General features: G+C 31.2%; 1 long non-coding RNA gene across 1 annotated transcript; it reads left to right on the forward strand.

Annotated features, from left to right (window-relative positions):
* The first annotated feature begins 1705 nt into the window (after nt 1–1705).
* LOC124354879 lies at nt 1706–13338 on the forward strand. The gene is made up of 3 exons (XR_006921722.1): nt 1706–1918; nt 11445–11537; nt 12952–13338. It is a non-coding gene; the product is annotated as an uncharacterized LOC124354879 (long non-coding RNA).
* The last annotated feature ends 236 nt before the right edge of the window (nt 13339–13574 follow it).

Genomic DNA, 13574 nt, shown 5'->3' on the forward strand with positions numbered 1-13574 from the left:
GATACGTAGGTTTGTATCTTGATAAGAAAATAACTTGGAACTTACATATAAATACAAAAAGAACACAAGCTTATGCACGTTTATGTCTTCAATTCCCGTCACTTAACAATAATTTTACAATATTATGCCCGCATACCAATGATAAGATGAACAACATTCAAAATTTTCAAAATAAACTTTTAAGGATTGCTGTTAATTGTCTGTGGTACATTCGAAATGCCCACCTTTATGAAAAAGTAGGACTTGATTCAATTGGGGAGTTTAGTTTGAGCAAGTCTAGGACTTTTGGTTAGTTTACAATATGTTCCTGGAGCAGTTATATTCCATATCGGAGAGGTAACTTTAAGACGACTATGTAACCAAGATTTCCTTAAGGCGTGCTAGATTTATTGGAGATCATTTCTTAAGAAACGTGATTTGTACTATTACACTTAAGTTGCAGGGCGTCTTCGAACGAAGTGAAGGAATTGCATTTCAAAGACCTTTCTATACTTTATTCTGTGTCATCTTTACGAAAGGCCAGAGCTTTAGAAAAGTAGATCCCTATATTCAGGCGTCTTTCATAACTATTTACTGCTTGCACTTGAAGTAGATATTTCTTGGTTAAGATTTGGAAAAATGTACTTCTTATTTATAAAAATATACAATAGTAAAAATCCTAAACTAAGTTTTTTAGTGTGTTTTGTTGAGTTATAAATATGAGTTACAACAAAATCACGTAAAATTTAAATTATATAGGCACACGCCATCTGCTAGCGTCCTACTGTTTTTTTGAAATATGACGGTCTCTAGATAGCGATTCAAATTGTACCATTCAACCAAGAAAAAAATAACTTGCTTCTATGTGGAGTGTGTGTGATCCATCCACTTCTAGGGGATATCTTTGAACACTCCAATAATGTCCCAGAAAGTATTTGTTTTGCTGCCTTAACATTTCGTACATAAATAAGAAATGTATTAAGTAATTATACTTTTTGAATTAACAATTGCCTCTTACCTGTCCATATCCCAAAATAGGTAAAAGTTCAGTGTTATTCCTCAAAAAAATTTTTTTTTTTTTACTTTAATTTATTTACAATCTGTTTATATACAACAAACAATAAGTAAATTTGATGATAAATCTTAAGGACATGGTTAATCAAAGTTCATTCCTTAATTAACATAAACATTTAAGAGATTGTTCATCTTTAAAATCGATCAGCTAAGTTTAAGAAATCATGTCTTTTTAGCCGAAATTGATGGTCACTGTTGTCCAGCAGATTAATAGCCAAGTAGTTAGGATGAGAGTTTAATTTGTTTTGATACTTGATGCAGAACTTTGGAATTTCTTCAGTAACAAAAGGGATATTCGTGTCTCTGTGAATGACTTCATTACGAACATACCATGGGGCCTGTAATATCTTTCGGAGAACTTTAGATTGGAAACGCTGTATAATTTCAATATTTGATGTAGAAGCAACTCCCCACAGTTGAATTCCGTACGTCCAGATGGGCTTTAGAACAGTCTTGTACAACAACAGTTTGCTTTCTATTGATAAATGGGATTTGTTCCCAAAAAGCCAATTTAAAGTTAATAATTATTGTTTTGAGGAAAATGTCACAAAGTTTTGCTTATTTTAATAATTAGCGCCAAGCATTATGCAAGGAACAGCTGTAAATCATATGTTCGTGCAGAAATAGGTTTGTGCGCATGCCCGCCGCCCGACAGTGCGGAGCTGTCTGTCTGCAGTCGCTGAGTTGCGAGGCGGATGTCATGTGCGGAGGTGTGTCAAGCCGTAATAATTAAAGAATTGTGTCAAATTTTTACACCTTCACTGGCGATTAAAAGTATTGAAATTATTTTTATAGCGTGCTGTAAATTAATTAAGTTCTGTGCAGTGCGTTAAAATGACATAACTGAATGAAAACCAATTTCAAAGTAAGTTCACACAAGTTACCTAACCTCAAACTATTGTTAAACAAACTTTTAAACTTAGGACATAGATATTTAATCATTGCTTTATTGTTTATAAGAAGAAATAACAATAAATTAAGAATTTTAGACAATTGTGCAGTGTGTAATTGTACAATACTGAATGTGATGGTTAATATTACACAAAAAGGAAACTATTTCATAATTGAAGTGTCTAGTCAGTCTAGTGAATAAAATAGACCTTGAACACCTACTGTGAACCAACTCATCATCTTAACTTTGTAAAATGGAATCTATAAACCACAATTATAAACTAAAGACCTTCTAAAAACATACATTAATTCATATTTCATTCAATCAAGCATTATTATCACCTATATAATTAAAAGTGTTTACACAAATTGATTTTTTGTAAAGTTATCATCCCATTAAAAATTTGTAAAGATATATTCCTTTAACATAGTTAGTGGTAAAATAGCTTATCACTGGAATTAGAGTTTATTACTAATATTGAGTTTTCTAAGTCAGTTACTTTTGAAGTGAATTATCTCTGCTGCAGTCAATGATTCTAATCTAATCTAATGTTGATACAGGGCTAAATTGTGCTGTGATAATTGGCTTGTGAATTTGTGTAATTAAGTGTTGTGAGTATATAAAAAACCTATGGATATACGTTTTTGAAAACTAAACATTAATATAAAACAATAACTTTTTAATATATTGATCCAGTTTATTTTAAACTAAGTGAACATTTCTTGACTAATTTTTCTAACCTAATTCTACTATCAATTTGTTTTCAAATGTTGAAGTTTACAATAACATTTTTTATAACTGTGACAGTCCTTGTCTTTATTTCCATCAAGATTAGATCATAAACTATTTAATTGATATCGATAGACAGTTTTTTTGCATTTCTATAGTGTTTTTGCACTACTTTTCATGACATCTAGGGACTGGTTAGATTAACAAGTACCAGTAGTTAATCCATCAAACTGCTCTTGATCACATTGTTGGTTATATTTTTTAATTCAGTATCTGAAATTTATATAGAAGTAACATTATTATAATATAACATTTTTAGAAAAGTAATAATTAAGATTGTCTGAAATATACAGTATCTGCCAGGAAGTTCTTGTTTTTTTCTTGTTTCTTTATGAAGTTTATGTACAATAGACAGATATCTACTGATATCATGTTGTTATCATACTAGAATAGCTCAGTTGCTAAGGTATTGGATTATCAAGACAGAGGTTCGTGGATCAAATTCATGTAACTGGACTTTACTTTTTGCTAGTACAAAAAAAAAAAAAAAAAATTGTCATACAGCTATTTTATAGAAAAATATTCATATTATCTATTTATTATTTTATATAACTTTAATACTAAATTCTGAAGATATTTTTCTTCTACTTAAACAAATAAAAATGAAAAATAAAACACCAAAATATCCTTGTGGACAGTGTAATAAAAATGTTGGTAAAACCAGCCATGGTATTTTATGTAAGGGAATATGCTCGCTGTGGTATCATTGTAAGTGCACTTCTCTCTCTTTGGAAGAATTTAAAAATTTTAGAAAAATCTAACAAAAAGTGGATTTGGCCATAAGTGTGCATGTCTATTGATGTAACTTTGGGCCTGGAAGATGAAATAATTGAAATAAATAATGATGTAACTCAGGAGCTCGACTCACAACAAGCAATAATTAAAGCACTAAATGAAGACTTAAACGAAGCAAATACAGTAATAAAGCAACTAAGGAACCATAATATTCAACTTGAAAATATAATATTAAAGAAGGAAGAAACAATAATTTTAACTGGAAAGGCAACTCAACTTGAATAATCAAACTAAAAATCCTAAAAGAGTCAGTGATGCATTGAGACCTAATGCAGTTTAATTTGCAACATAGTTTTCCCAACTTACAATCCACACCAGTCAGCACTAGCAGAACCGATAACATGGTGTTGAACTCTAATACAAATAAGGATGCATCTTTTACTTTGGCTGTTAAAGGTAGAAAAACTTGCTGTATTCAATCATCTGCTGTTAAGATAAATAAAAACTTGAATTCAAATCTTTTCAAACAACCGTTATGAGGTTTTAAATGTTGACGAGGAAGAACAATCTGAAGATTTAAGAATAGTGACTTCTGCAGAAGACTGCACAAAACCTATATCTAGAAAAATGCTTATCTGTGCAGACAGCCATGGGAGAGATTTAGCTTGGCATTTAAATAAATCTCAAAAAACATATGACGCAGTCGGTTTTTGTCAGGCCAGGTGGGCGAACAAAACAAATTCTAGTCAACAGAAATATTGAAGAAGCAAACCTCAGTGAGCAAGACAGCCTGGTGATACTCTGTGGAACGAATGATGTGGCTAGAAATGAGGCCGATGAAGTTATTGATGGTATTTCTGCAACACTGGACAATGTCAAGCAAACAAATATTTTTCTAGTTGATGTGCCAAACAGATACGACTTAGCGAACTGGTCCATGTGTCAACCATGAAGTTAAAAAAACAAACCAGCGCCTACTAGAACTTAGTGAACAAGTATAACAATGTCACATTGTTGGAGGCAAGCAAAGCCGAGAGACATTTGCACACACACCAAGGCCTACATTTCAACTACAGAGGAAAGAAGTGGCTAGCAGAAATGATCGTTTCAGCAGTCGCTTCTAAGAAAAAACCAGACCATCAAGATAGACCAAATGTTGAGCAACCTCCCCCACCAGGTACCGAGTCTCTGACGGGAAACGACTCTCCATGGTGCAAAACATACATCCTTAGAACTCTCAACAACATCATTTAGTACTTATCATTGTAATGTACAGTCTATTAGGAAATAAATTAGATCTAACTGACATTTTTTTTTAACTAGTCTTAATATTAGAACAGATAATTGCCTTAACACAAAGAATAAAAACATGACTGTTTTTTATAGTAATATACAATGCTTGACTAATAAAGTTGATGAACTTGACACATAATCTTCGTGGTCCTACACGACCTTCAATAGTGTGTATCACAGAACATTGGCTGAATGAAGGTAATTGTTCATTATATATACGGAGGGTTACATTATAGGCAGTATTTACTGTCGTAGTTTCCATAAGCATGGTGGTGCTGCAATCTACTTAAATAAGAACCTTGATTTTGAACCAATAAATGTTTCAAATTATTGTGTTGAACTGCAATTTGAAGTCTGTGCTATTAAGATTTTAAGCTCAAAAACAATTTTATTGTGCTGCTATAGGCCTCCATCTGGAGATGTTAAAATATTTTTCAATGGACTTGAAAGTGTTCTTAACCTTTTATTAAATTTTAACTCAAAGATTGTTATCTTTGGTGACCTGAATATTAATCTGAGGGTCAATAACAATGTTGCTCAACAATTAAGCTATTTAGTGACGTCATTTGGTTGCCACTGTGCTAACTTTAAGGCAACTCGGGGTGAAGCATGTCTAGACACTATGGTGACTAACATCCCTCATGAAAAATACAAATTAAGTGTTATAGACCTCCCCCTATCCGATCACCATGTGATTTTAGTTGAGTTAGTTTTTCCTGCGAACAGTCTGATGGTGTTTGTACCTGCTTTGATGACATTTAGAGTTTTTTCACCCAATAGAATCAGCCTACTTAAAGATCATATGAGTACTATTGACTGGTCGCTCCTTCTGAGCGGTCAGGACGCAACATCCTCGTGGAACTTGTTCTTTGGAGCAATCTTAAACTTAATGGAGATCTATTTTCCATGCAAACTACAGAGGTGCGGGAAGAAGTGGCCTAAAAAAGGTAATACTGGTAGTTGGTACTCGCCAGAACTTCATGTACTCAAGAATCATGTAATGACGCTGCACACTATAGCTAACTGCACTAAATCACCCGTGGACAAGCAGGCCTACATCACTGCAAGAAATCAATATAAATCTGCTATTCGTGATGCCAAGAAATCCACCAATGAACATTTTATTGATACTTCGGGCAACAAAACTAAAGCTGCATGGCAGGTGGTGAAATCTTTGACTAGATCTTCTTCTTCTCAATCTGGCATCTTCACCTTCTCTCGAGGAGTTCACCACTTTCTACTGGGGGGCATGGTGGAGGAGCTGCGACAGAAGATTCCCTCTGCACCAACATCAGCAGATGTGCTCTTGAAGAAAATACCCAGACCTAATGTTTGTTTCAGGTGGAAGAGTGTTACTACCGATGAGGTCCTTAGAATTTTGAGTAGACTTAAACCATCTAAAAGTAAAGATATCTATTTCATGTCCAATGACTTCATAAAATCCGTTGCTGATGTAATTGTCTTTCCCTTGACCGAGTGTAATAAATAGTGTTTGCTTGAAGGCACTTTTCCTGAACAGTTTGAAAATTTCTAAAGTTATACCTATTTTTAAGAAAGGAAACAGGGAGGATACAGCTAGTTATAGGCCCATATCTTTAGTTCCGGTCATAGCTAAGGTTGTAGAAGAAGCAGTCATCAAGAACCAAATCAGCAGTTACTTTGAGTTTCACCAGTTACTTGCTCCTACCCAGTTTGGTTTTAGGCCTGGTATGTCTACGGTTGACGCCTGTCGGTGACCTTGTGGATTCAATTATTGAAGGTTATGAGAAAAGGCGAGTTGTCACAAGCTCTAATGTGCGACTTAAGCAAGGCCTTCGACTGTGTCGACCGTGGCGTCCTTTTGCAAAAGTTAGAGCATTATGGGGTTACTGGTACTGAATTGAAACTTTTTGAATCTTATTTAAATAACCGCTATCAACAAATTTCTGTCAATGGTTCTCTATCCGATGCTGCCCAAGTTCTGTATGGTGTTCCACAGGGTTCAGTTTTGGGCCCTTTTCTTTTTTTGATAATGGTTAATGACCTTCCTGATAATGTATCGGCTAGTACACTTATGTTTGCTGATGATGTTACTTTTTTTAAAGTCCAATAGCTGTTATCTCAATTTGTGTGATTACATGACAAATACAGTTCTAAGTGAAGCAGTTGAGTGGTATGCAGCAAATAAATTTTTACTGAATGTGGAAAAAACTCAAATAATAAACTTTTCTGTAAAACAATAGTTTTCTCAATAGTAATAATGTAGACTTTGTACAACCTGTTAAATTGTTAGGTTTTTATTTTGACCCAAAATTATCTTGGCATTCCCATATAGAACATGTTTGTAGTAAACTTTGTAAAGTAGTGTACCTGAATTAGAAGATTAAGAGAAATTGTACCCACCAACTTTTTAAAACAATGTTATTATGCTTTTTTTCACTCTGTGTTATTGTACGGTATTATGTATTGGGGTAATGGTATAGGGTGTATTAAATGTTTTATTGTTACAAAAGAAGATATTAAAGGATATTAACTTTCTCAGGTTTCAACTGACCATTGTAGACCACTCTTTGTTAGAGAGAGAATTTTTGACTGTGATCAACTTGTATATCTTTGTATGTTTATGTCATGTGAAAAATAATTTATTTCAACACTCCCTTGCTACTGATGTAACATAACCATTTTACCAGGTCTAGTCACACTATTCGTTTTCCTCACTATAGGCAAAGCAAAACTATGTCTTCCTACAATGTTATTGAGCATAAAGCTTTTTAACAGGCTCCCACCAATTGTTCATCACATCAGCAGTACTAGATTTTAAGAATGTTATTTATAACTGGTTAATAGATAATCCATTTTTATGATGTAAAAGAGTTTTTAAATTTCACTTTTAACGAGACAACTTTTAAATTTTAAGCTAGGCTAAGTTACCATTTTTAATTTAGTTTTAAATTAAGTTTTAAGGATCTTTTTAACTGTTGACGCTTTGTATGTGCCTTAAACTCATATTTTTTTTATTTTTGCAATGTAAAACTTACTTTTTCTAACTTGTAACCTGCAATTGAAGATTCTATTGTAATTTGGTTTATAAATCATGTTGTAATTTGACTATGCCTATTGCATATCATGTTTAATGGCAATAAAGAATGTCTATGTCTGTCTATGTCTATGTCTATCAGTTACTGATGAACTAGATAAATAATTTTAGTTGTCTAAATTGTTTTTAAATAATTGTTATAATTTATTTCTTATTTCTGTAACAAATAACAGATGTCAAGTTATGGGTGGGTTTGAAAAGTAAAAACTAACTGGGCTTCTCTATAAGATTAATTAGACTGGCTCTCAATTTTGAAATCACTAAATGATGACTATCATTCCGTGACCCATACATACATTTTTCTCTGTCCTGTTTGTCTTAAGATGTATTTATATAATTAATGAAAAATTAGTCATAGGTTGAGTATCTAAATATCAAACTGAACAGAAATAATTGATTGATGCTTAATCTTATTTATATATGGTCAATAGACTGTCAGGATCTCTCACCTTCTTCAAAATATTGGACGATTTCATCTTTTAAATAAAAGATTTTGTAAATTTGTTTTTTGTCAGTCTGTAATTCAATACTTGGAAAATAAGTATTTAGAAACGTATGACAGCAGGATTGATGATATAGAATTCTGTTTTAACTTAGACATCTATTTCCATTGGTGTAGGAAGTTAAAAATTTAATTTTTCTCATCACGTATTTGCTACTTCCAAAATTATACTATACAACTGAATTAACTTCGATTAAATTTCTTTCTTTGAGGTCTGATTCTGCTCTACTAGTACTTCCTACTTTAATATTGTTTATTGGAACTCATATATTGATTGTTAATACAGATAGGTACAGTGATTAAAATGAGAGCACTTCTATCCCTTCATTTCTTCACTAATATATTTTAGTGTTCTTACAGCTTTTCAACATCAAGATTTAGTAATAAAAGTTAAAATACAGATTTCAAGAGTTTTGAAAGCCTAAGAGAACTTGAAACTAGTAAAATAGGCCTATTTGGCAAAGTTTGTAATACATTGCATCCAATGATTTTGGCAGGGATTATAAGCCTATAATTTAAGTGAACATTTTATTTTATTTCATCTGGTAGAATTAACTATTGGATTTTGTATTATTTCAGAGAGTCCAGTACCGTCTTTTTTCTGCTCTTTATTCAGTGAATGTTAATTCATTATTAGTTCTTTCCCTATAGCTTATAGCCCATTGTATGTTTTAGGGTTTAACAAAATATTTTAATATCATTTTAGTACTAAGTACCTGTTTTCACAGTAGTAATTAATGTCCTGACCTAAAATTCTAAAGCCTTCAATTTAAAAAATATTAAAATAGCACATAAATTTCATCTTTTAAATAACAAAAATTATAAGAGCACACACTAGCAACACTGGCATAGCTCTAGAAACATAGCTTGTTTTTCCTCCGTAGTTTTAGATGCATATTCAATAATAAATGAAGAGGTACTAGTAATAATTTTATTTTAAATAATTTAAGTTAATACATATTTGTAAATAGTGAAAATGTAATCAAAATTTCCCATCTTCCAAGTGTGTTAAACTAAAATTAAGCTATTTTTAAAAATAAATATTTCAAAAATGATCAAATTTTTTACCTAATTATATGCTTTGGATGCCTAATTTAGTTTGATCAGTTCTTTCGTTTGGACAAGGCTGATGTTTATATAAAAACATACAAATGTTTTTTCTTAACTTGGGTGGTCCAAAAATAAAATTCTACCTAAAAAATATCATTTTTTAAACCATTAAAATATTTCCTCAAACTATTCATGAGGAAGAAACAAAAACATTATATACTAATCCATCAAGGCACATTTAAAAGAAAAGACAGTGGTTTAATACCAAGATAAATTTAATAACAATTGTACTAATAAAACATATAGTGTGAACTTTTCTTTACAATAACTTACAATTTGTGGACCTCTAAATTTACAGTAGAATATTGTAATATCAAATCTGTAGATACAAGGTCCATTTGGGAAATTCCCGAAGTCATACTTAATATAAAGTAGATGTATATCAATGAAGAAATAACTTGAAATAACTATCATTTTCAAATTGACTAAAAAAAAATTCAATTCAAATGGAAATTAGTGTAATTTTAGTAGTCCTAATCAGTTTTACCATCAGAAACAATAATTAATTAGTACACTAATTGTGGTTTCTAAATTAAACCTAATGTTAAATCTCAAAGAAATATCTAGGAATAAGTAATAAATTTGAATGATTTACTTAAAGAAAATGAACTTAATTTAATTTCTTAGATTATGAATATATTATTCGATGAATTAAATTAGACCTTTAGTATAAATTAAGTCGGATTATATAAAAAAAATGGTTTTAAATAAGAAACCTAATGCTAAATATTTTAATCACTAGATAAAAATACCTGAGAATTAATAATACTCACTAGATCAATAAATCACACAATCATTTATAATGTTGACTTAAATTGTACTGTCATGTTAATTATTTCAGTCAAACAACTAACAATAACAATCACCATTTTAACAATGCAAAAAATTTAATATAAATAGTAATATAAGTATTCAATAAAAGTATTTATAACAGGTCAGTAAAGCTTTTTTTGAGTTAACAAGTTTATAAAGGGAAATCTGTAATTGCTCAGAAAATGAAGGTAGTAGGATAGAGATAAGGCAATCTTCTTGATTCAAAGTTTGCAGTTTGCACATTGCATTTGAAATGTAGCAGGTATTAAAGATGGCACCTACTGTAATACAATTTTAATCTTTTCCTAAAGTATTCCTTTTTGAAATTTTACAGGATATAGAATGCTCTATGGTGTAGGAAATTTAGAAGGCCAAAAAGTAAAGTTACTAATATTTTATTTTTATTCTGTATCTTCAAAATAGTTACAAGTTTATAATAGTCTCTCTGTTAATGAAAACCTTTTAAATTATGAAATAGACCTGAACTTGCCAAATAATATTTTTTGGCATGGCTCAGTGTAGCCAAGATTACATCTAGATTAGTGCTAGATGTGACAAAAAAGAGGAGAATTTGTAAATATAGTTGTGTATATTTAAGCTTACTGACTCCAGGTGCTTAGTATAAAGTTAATATGCTTAGGATTTTTATTATTCATTTATTTTTAAATCATTATCTTTTTTATAGCCAGCAACATGTAGAGAAATAATTGTGTTCATAACCGAAATGGAAAGCAGTGGCAATGAGAGGTCTGGTAACCCACATGACCACATGATGTTGACTACTTTTAACTCACTATCCCCCACACATTGAATAGGTCACCAGATTAACAGAACCAACCAGTTCATATTGTTCCACTTCCTAATGTCATATGGCTATCTAGAATGCTTATCATCAAGCTAAAATGTCAGACTTGTGGCATTCCTAGTCTGTGATGAACAACTGCCTGCCTTTTGAATTGTATACTTGATGGAAGTCACCAGGTTTTAATATTAAAAACATTTTAAATTCTTCCACAATTTATTTTAATATTAAAAGCGCCTTCGCCGGTTAAGGCATCATCAGTGCTTTTAATATTAAATTAAATTGTGTAAGAAATAAAAATGTCTTTTATATTAAAAACTGCCTAACTGCCAAAGTCCAACTGTCTGGTGTAAATTATGATGAGTTTTGTTTGTTTCAGACAACGGCTGTTTGATCATGCCAGCAGTCTGTTCCTGCACGTTTTACAGACATCATGAAGTCCGCAAAGCCATCAGCATCTCACTCAAAAACGGTGAGTTACTGATTTGTTTTTTTTGGCAAGATGGCGAGTGATATTGCATGTTTACAAAAATCAGTGTTTGTTCAATGATTGTAATCTTCTCACTGATACATATCTACTGGATTCTATAAAATACACTTAGCATATATTTGGACCATTGTATAATTAAAAAGCAGTTGAGTCTTTTTGATTGATCTCACATGTAAATTTTTTAATTCTATACTTTATGTGACATTATGCAAATAAAGTAAAAAATACAGTAATTATTAAATGATATAATTTTTGTTCTGTTGCCAAGAATGTTACTGAGCATAAAGTTTTACAGTATTATTCAGTCTTAGGATATTATTTTTTGGTCTTGGGTAAAGTAACTCATTGTATTAAATATAATTACTTCATATTGAAAATACATCATATAATTGGACCTGTATACATAGAAATAAAAGCTGTTATGTCTGTGATTAATGACGTGTTAAACTAAATTTTAAATTGTACACATTATGTAAATATATACAATAATATTAAAATTATATGTTTTATGTCAAAGTGTATTTTGTTTTTATATTTTTCCCATATTAAAATACAAGTTTATCATATTGGTTATTGATCTTCAAATTGTTCTTATATTGAATACTACTGCTTTTCATCCATGGCACACTGACTGTGGGGCATGTAGAAAATGTGACTAACATATCTTCTAAAGTGAGACATCATAAGAGCTGATGATGGCCAAGTGGTCTTAGGTGTTGGACTTTGGATCTGAGTTAGCTAGTTCAAATTCTCTATGACCATAGCACTTGTTATCACCACCGTAGTAGACCTTGTACTGTGTCAACTCTCCCACTTATTCTGTTTGATAAGATCTTCACACAGACCAGTGGCCCATGGGAACTGACAGAATAAAATAGAATATGGGGGTCGGCCCCTCCTTTTTTTAAAATTCAATGTAGTAAGTCTATAATGTGATTGGAATAAATAATTAAAACTGACCGGTTTGAATAGTTTTCCAACAAATAACCAATCTTTAAGCGTTGAAAGAATAGAAAGGCTAATGGCTGCAATCAATTATAACATAAATTAAAAAATGTGACATACGAATACAATCAACTGGGTCTGTTTTGGTTGCCTGAGTGATAAAACATCCAGTTATCACTTTAAAATTTTAAAAGCTTTTTTAGCCTTTTCATGAAATTTGTTTTCTGTTATACTAACAACTTTGTTATTAGCGCTACTTATTGCATAAAATAATTTAGAAAAGGTTAAAATAAACCTTCAATTTTTTAATAAAAAGAGCTTCTTGAGAATTTTTACAATTGTATTGATGTTTTAAGTAAGCTTTTTTGATTTATTTAATTTTTTAGTTACTAATCACTTACATGCTTTTATTTGCACCTAAATTATAACATTTGCTTTTTTCTGCTTTCAGGTCTGCACCTACGTTCCACCATTGTAACTGCATGGCTAGTTTAGTTTTTTTAACAATGCTTGCATTACCGTCTTAACTTAATAGTGACTGTTGCTTACTAGACACTGTTTAATGTGTGCAGTAGTGCTTTATTTGTGATTTGTAAATAGTGCCAAAAACTTTAACATAGTTTGGGAGTACAACGAGGAACCTGCTCCAGGAAATATAAGAGCTATACTGAAGGCATTTAAATAAAATCCATAAGAAACAATTTTTAGTTTACTAGTTTCAAAACATTTATAACATTTAATGTGGATATTACAAGTTTTTGATTGAATTTTGATTGCTTGTTTTAAGAAAACTGTGCATTTTACCAAACATTCTGTATAAAGTTCCAGTAAGTCAAAATCTGTGTTTTACTGAATTTGTCCTTGCACCCAGAATTAACATAAATAATATTCAGGGATTTGCCAAACTAACCGTATGTAGTACAGTATATAGTAGCCTCCGGTTTCTAATGAAAATACTAATATATCCTTGATATTGATGGCGTTGCTTTACAGGCAACTGAAATGTGTTGTACATACTGCCAACTTGGGTATAATTTAATAGTGTACTTAAAAATGTGTCTAACAAAGCATGCA

Source organism: Homalodisca vitripennis, chromosome 2 (genome assembly GCF_021130785.1).
Source record: "Homalodisca vitripennis isolate AUS2020 chromosome 2, UT_GWSS_2.1, whole genome shotgun sequence".
Taxonomy (NCBI): Eukaryota; Metazoa; Arthropoda; class Insecta; order Hemiptera; family Cicadellidae; genus Homalodisca; species Homalodisca vitripennis.